The 6,997-nt window shown below is 38.0% G+C and overlaps 2 pseudogenes; one reads left to right on the forward strand and one right to left on the reverse strand.

Annotated features, from left to right (window-relative positions):
- Window positions 1-648: 648 nt before the first annotated feature.
- On the reverse strand, window positions 649-2,355 carry LOC116129510 (annotated as a pseudogene).
- A 1,076-nt stretch (window positions 2,356-3,431) lies between these two features.
- LOC116129599 lies at window positions 3,432-6,997 on the forward strand (annotated as a pseudogene).

A 6,997-nucleotide genomic window follows, 5' to 3' on the forward strand; every position in this document is an offset into this window, starting at 1 on the left:
AATATATAAATAACTTTCCACAAAGTGTATCATCCATCCATGTAGGGTTTAGGGAAAATGAGTATATATAGTAGGATAATCTTGTAATTAATATATAGTATAAGGGTAATTTAGCATAATTAATATTAAATTATTGGGCCGAGCCGGGTCTGAAGACATACCAGGCCCGACCCGTACAGAGGTCGGGCCTTAAAATCAGGTCCAGGCCTAAGCAGAAGTCTGCAAACATCGAGTAAAGCCGATCTTTTCGGGACAGGACAGGTCAGGTACTCAGAAATATCGGGTCTATTGCCATCTATAGTTAGTTCGACTCACCTACGCTGTTAATAAGGTGGACCCATGAGCTGGATTTACTGATCTTCAACTTCAAAGCTCGGAAGATTAGTTAGTTGCGTACAAAGTACAAACTAGCTCGGACAATGTAAAAAAAAAAAAAAAAAAAAAAACCAAATATTGTGATAAATAAAAGGAGGACCATTTGATATTCATTAATTATAATCGTTCACTAATAAATTCTTATCGAATTACCATGAAGTAAGACCATGTTTGACTATAATTATATACACCCAGCGCCTTGAATTTGATCTACCGCTGTTGTAGTCTATATAGAGAGTATAGTTTTACTAAAGAAATGGAGATTTACTGTGTTCAGGAGGCTCTTCCACCATAGCGCCTCTGTCTTTTCTGGAAGCAGTTAAAGCATCTACAAACATCATCTTTTCCAAAATTGGCCATAGTGATTGTACAAAGAAGAATTCTGGGTATGCCAATTGCCACAGTAAGAGTTCTGACTCGAGTTCACCACTGGTTCTGATTAACAAGTCTGGGTATGGATAGTCGGTACAGTTAGTTTCCAGCTCTTGCTCGACTAGGGTTCATCAATATCGTCCAGTTCAACAACACCCTCCTTTACTTTCTGAGCAATACCTTGCAGGCTTGGATAATGTCATATTTCCCACTGTAGCTTATGCCACAATGAGTTGGAAGTTTGAGTTTTCTTTTGTGGCTCGTCTGCATCACGTATGAGTTTCTGGAGATTCGTGGGGAGTTTTGAGAATCTCCGATGACAGATATTCGAATGCCTCCCTGTTAAAGGAAGAGATGAATAAATTAAACATGATTAGATTGAAAGATATGTGATAATATGATAGGTGAGTTGCATTGAAGAATGTAACTAACGGCTGGCTATTCCTTATAGATGAATGGTCGTTTTTTAGGATAAACTACATTCATTTATGAAGAATGACTATTCATTCATAATGAACAATCATTCCTTATGAATGAACAATTATATTCCTTATAAGGAATTATTATTCTTATAAATGAATAACTATTCTTTAAGAAACATCATTTTTATAAAGAAATGTCAATTCTTTTGTAAGGAATGATAATTCTTATTAGGGGTGTATATGAACCGAGCCGAGCGGAATATTTGGACACTCGAGCCGGTTTGTCATAAACAGTGTCGAGCTCGAGTCGAGCGAGCTCGTTCGAGCTTGAATTTAGGCTCGAGCCGAGCTGTGAGTATGGGTGGATACTCAAGCTCGTGTCGAGCTTATTGTGAGAAGGGGCTGTTTGTCATTTTAAAACTTGAAAATAAAAAAAGTTACAAAACTTACAATTTGGCCCTTCGAGCACAATGAGGCTCTTAGCCTATCGAGCGAGCTTCACCCTGATCGAACTCGGCTCGATCCTTTAAACGAGCCAATCTGAGCTCGAGCTCGAGTAGCTGCGAACTGCTCGACTCGCTTCTTATCCCTATTCCTTACGAAGAAACTGATTGTTCCTTTATAAATAACAATAATTCCTTATGAAAAAAGGGTCGTTCCTTCGTAAGGGACAATTTTCTAACTATTTCGTCAAAGTCATTAATGTTTGGATATAGTGAGAGCTGACGTAACAGTTAACAACTGAACTAACACAGGATATTATACGAAAAGATTGCCAGATTAAGTTATAGTATAGAATTATTCGATAAGATATACAAAGATCCATAACTACCTTATGAAACCATCGATTTCTGATTTTATTGTTCTTTAAACAGACTCATCAAGAAATCAACCTCACCTGCACTTTAATCAACCAGATTATCCATTATTCATCATATTATACCTAAACGATAAAGTTTAAGAACATAAAACTTATCAATTTTCTTTTCAGAAGCAAAATAGTCAGGACCTTTGGCCGGACCAATTATCATAAGAAAATGCGAAGACGGTTAAAACTTTATCCCATTTACAACAAAGCTAATCAGCTCTCAAAGATGAACAACGGCCTGGTGTCCCCGAGGAAGGCAGCCCCCGCTGCCGGGCCCACCGGCATTTTCACCATTATCACCGCCACGTGTTTCGGCATCGCCTTCGACTCAGCCCGGCGGGAGCTCCTCCGACAAGCCTCGGGTGGGGGACCTCCTTCATTTGAATATTTCTCTTCTTCTTTGAAAGCTACTTCCGCGGAGCTCGCTTAACTTGAAGTTGCGAAGAGAAACTGACGAGAAGAGGCGTGTTTGGGGGCGCGAAAGGATTGAGTTTGGAGGAACGAGAGTGTTTGGATTGGTGAAATCACGCCCAAGGATAACATATCCTCGCTCACTTAAGCTTAAGGTTTCGATTCTCGCCTCGTTGTTTCTTCTTCTTTCGTTGTTTATATCTTTGCCGCTGTAAAGGGCTTTGATTTTTTTGATCTACGTAGCGTACAGTGAAACGGAACCGTTCAGAGCCTCGAAATTTTTAGTGGATACGCGATGCGGTTACCCGCTCAGGCCCATTAGAGTCCACGAACCGATTTGACATTTTTATGACTACTTACAACCCTATGTGTCGTTTTTACCCCCGAATGGCCGAAAATGTGCCACGTATTTCCCGCCATTTGAAAATTTGTTATGCCGAAAATGACCAGAACAACTTGCGGTGAAAAAGTCGAGTTTGTGGGGTTTTTCGTAATTGGAGGTGTAAGCGTGAGCCAGTCGGTTTGTGATTGGGGAATATAAGGCCTAATGAATGTCAATAGTCAATTTCAATCTCTGATCTGTCTGGTTCGATCTTAGTCGTGTTTTTCTCATTTGTTTGTATGGAATGATGACAATGGCACCCAAACAAGAAGATTGGCGTTTCCGAAAGTGGTGATTGAGAGAGACCGGATACTGAGCAGAGTTCATCAGACGACGAAGGACAAGAAGAAGAAGAAGAGAGGGCCCACTATCAGAATCTGAGTCAGAAGAAGAAGGAAAAGAAAAAGGGTTTGAAGAGAAGAGTGAAGAAAACTTTGATGCAAAGAAAAAAGGAAAAGCACCCATCACTATTAGTCTCAAGAAAGTTGCAAAGTAAGCCTTTTTTTATAGGAAAAAAAAAAATCGTTTTTGGCTTAATGGTTTTTAGTTATGTGCCTGGTTGGTGCTTTAGGTTTGCAAGAAGGCGGGTCTGAAGCGGGGTTTAAAGGGAACGTACATGTTGTCCAATGAAACCCTGCTTTCTTTGCAAAATGCCAGGTAAATGGTGTACTAGTAAACGAAAATTCGATTTTCTAATGTGACAAAAAGTTCTGTTGAAAATTCTGTTATGGTAATCTTTATGAATGTAAATTAATATTGGTATAGCATAGAGATGATTTCTCACAAAAATGGTGTTATTATGGATTCATTTTGCCATTGTTTTGAAATTTGAAGGCCATACTACGATGTCTTGTCGCATAGAGTTGGTATTGAGCATGGGGTGACACCTGCACCCCATAGAAATACCGCAATGCATGGAGTATGTCTTGAACGCCAGCTCAGACCAAGGATGCCTTGTAGGTCCTTTTTTCTTTAGCTAATTGTTTTTGTGAATTGCTTATCTCTACAAGATACTTACACATGCAATGCTTGTTTACATTGAATTATGTCGAGAGACAATGTGGTAAACAATTATGCATGAATTTTGGTGAAAGTGTTTGAGACCAGTTTTGTTAGCATTTGGTGTCTATAATATTCAGTTTATGTTGATTACACTATTGGTTCTCCATGTGCTCAACGGTGTTGTTGTGTTGTGATTTTGGGGTTCTCTCTTTCTAATGAATGTGTGCATTGTGTTTTCTGTGTAATAGATAAAGCCAGCATATGTGATCCCAGATGAAGTTAATTGTGCAGTTATCAGATACCATAGTAACGTGTGACATGTCTCGAGTTCCATCCAACAACAAATAACATCCGTTATCTGGGACAAGGTTAGTCTCACTGTATAATATATTGTTGCTTGTTCAAGTTTCAGAGGTAAGGATGCCTTTTATGACTATTCACACATGTCCCTATTTTTCTTGTTCATTGTAAAAGAAAGGACAAGTGGAGTCTGGGTTTTGTAAAGTATCTGAAAAGATGGTTTATGGAAACATACACTCCTGTATAGTCAATAACATGAGGTGAGCTATCTTTTGTGAAGCCTTTAGCTTTAATTCATGTATTGGCTTTGATAGTTTTGAACTACAACCAGCTATCTCCTTCGCAGATTTAACCCTACAAATGATGGTGCAGTTTATGCTGCATCCTCAGATGGAACCATTAGTTGCACTGACTTAGAGACTGGAATTGCTTGTCTTTGATGAACCTTAACCCTGATGGATGGCAGGTAATATTTCTTTACTTTTTTCTTTTTTGGATTTATAAAGCATGGATAATGGCTAACCTGCCAATTGTTCAGTGCTTGGTAGTAGTTTTGAATAGTTATTATTTAGTTCTGGTTCTGAAAGTTGATGATGAAATCTTCATGTGACACTTGAAACAGCATCTTCATGTCTGTGCCACTTAAAGAGGAGAAACTATAGCAATTTGAACAATAATTTAGCTTTTACCTCCTTTGCGAGAAATGATAATTCTCAATTTGAATTATGTGAAGATTCATAATCTTCTATGTTATCTAAATCTTAGTTAAAGGTGTGACTAGTTAGTGATTCGCTTGTAGGGCCCAAACAAGTGGAGGATGCTTATGGCATGGGTATTAACCAAGAGAAAGGTGTTGTACTGTTGCTGTAATTTTGGTTTTCTCTACCTGTAAGTAAACTTCTTTCTATGGTTACAACTCCTTAGTGATATATGATTAGCATGAAAGAGAATACAGAAGATAGCAAGCAGCTCAAGAAAGCTTACCAGTTATATTTCCCTGCTGCTTGGAAGATGTCATTCAACATTGAATTTTGTGAAAGTTCTGGGAAGGATCAGATTTTGTTCTCAGGCCTCCACAGCAAATTGCTTTATCCATTTGGTCTCTGTGAAAAACTGAGTTCAATGTTTTGTGAAAAACTCGCTGCAATTTCTTTTTTATGCTATGTTTGTACTCAATATTTTTATTGTTAACGATAGTGAATTACTGAATAATGAGCACTGGGGAAGGATAGACCTTGAAATGTGTGTATGAATGAAGTCATGAGTTTTGTGTGGTTGGAGAAGCGAACATCTGAGTCCTTAGTATATATTCGACATGTGGATAATCTTTGAAACATCAAATCATTAAAATTTGTTTCATATTTTCTTGTTATAGGGTGGACATACGCACCAATAGCAAAAGTGGGGAGGCATTCTAATCCACAAGAAGGTAGCAAAGTGGTTGGACTGCACTGCAATCCTATTCAGCCCGAGCTTCTTTAGTGTGGAAATGATCACTTTGTAAGTCCTTAATCACCGCTTTAAGCATTAATAATTTGTATTAATTTTTAATGATTTTGGGTTTTAGTTAGCCCAGGTGCAACTGGGTTTTACTCTTTTACTGTTATCTGATCATTTTATTTTCCCTTGACATATCATCTACGGAAGTTGAAATACTAAGTTATGTATGGTTCTATAACTTCAGGCTCGTATCTGGACATGCGGCGATTGGAAGCTGGATCTTCCTTACAACCTTCCTCACAAACGCGTTGTTAACTCTGCATATTTCTCTCCATTGTCTGGGAGCAAATTCTTACCACATCACAAGACAACGATTCGTATATGGGACTCTATCTTTGGCAATTTGGAGTCCCAGCCGAGAAATTGTGCACAGTCATGATTTTAATCGTCATCTGACTCCTTTTCGAGCTGAATGGACCAAAGGTGATTCATGTAACTTGAATTGTTTACATTTGGGTTTCTTAAATTCTTTCTAACTTTAATATTTCCTGGTGCAGGATCCGTCAGAGTCACTAGCAGTTGTGGCCGTTACATAAGTGAAAATTATAATGGAGCTGCCCTGCATCCCATTGATTTCATTGACGTCAGCACAGGACAATTAGTTGCTGAAGTAATGGATCCTAACATTACAACTATTAGTCAGTGAACAAGCTACATCCCGGGATGATGTTTTGGCCTGGTAGTTCAAGGTGTACTCTGTTTCTCTTGTACAAATAATATTATTCTGTGATGCTAAAGCCTTGTGTTTTGATTATGTTTTAGCAATATTTTCTTCTTCTTTTATTGTATAACGTTATGACAGTTCAGGTTTTGGTGATAAAATATCTGAAACTAAGTTTACTGGATAAATTTATGTCCTCATTTGTCTTTGGGATGACAAACACTCTGCGCTCACAGCTCCTAGGCTAGCTTCGGTACTCTGATGATATATGATTTGCCTATTTTTCGTGAAATCAAACCAATATTTAGCTGTTTTTAGTTGGATGAGAAACTATATGTCATATAAATATATAGATAGATGAGTTGAAAGTTACAATGAGAAAATGTGTCTGGATGTATTCATGTACTAGCTTTTATTATTCTGAATGAAGCGTCTTCAACTTTTGTGCCATTGCAATTTTAGTTTAATTAAGATTATTCTTTTTAGGTCTATTTTCATTTGGAGGCCAAAAGCGAAGTCAGAAGTTAGCGAACAGAAGGATGAAAGGAAGATTATTGTTTGTGGAAGAGCTGAGAAAAAGCAGAAATTCGGTGATCAAAGTGATGATTCTGATGATGACACATGCAAAATGAAAGGCAAGAATATCAAGTCCAAGAAGTCTCGGAGTAAGTTAACTCCCAATAATCTTAAGCGTAAACGCTAAA

Source organism: Pistacia vera, unplaced genomic scaffold (assembly GCF_008641045.1).
Source record: "Pistacia vera cultivar Batoury unplaced genomic scaffold, PisVer_v2 Contig212, whole genome shotgun sequence".
Classification (NCBI taxonomy): domain Eukaryota; kingdom Viridiplantae; phylum Streptophyta; class Magnoliopsida; order Sapindales; family Anacardiaceae; genus Pistacia; species Pistacia vera.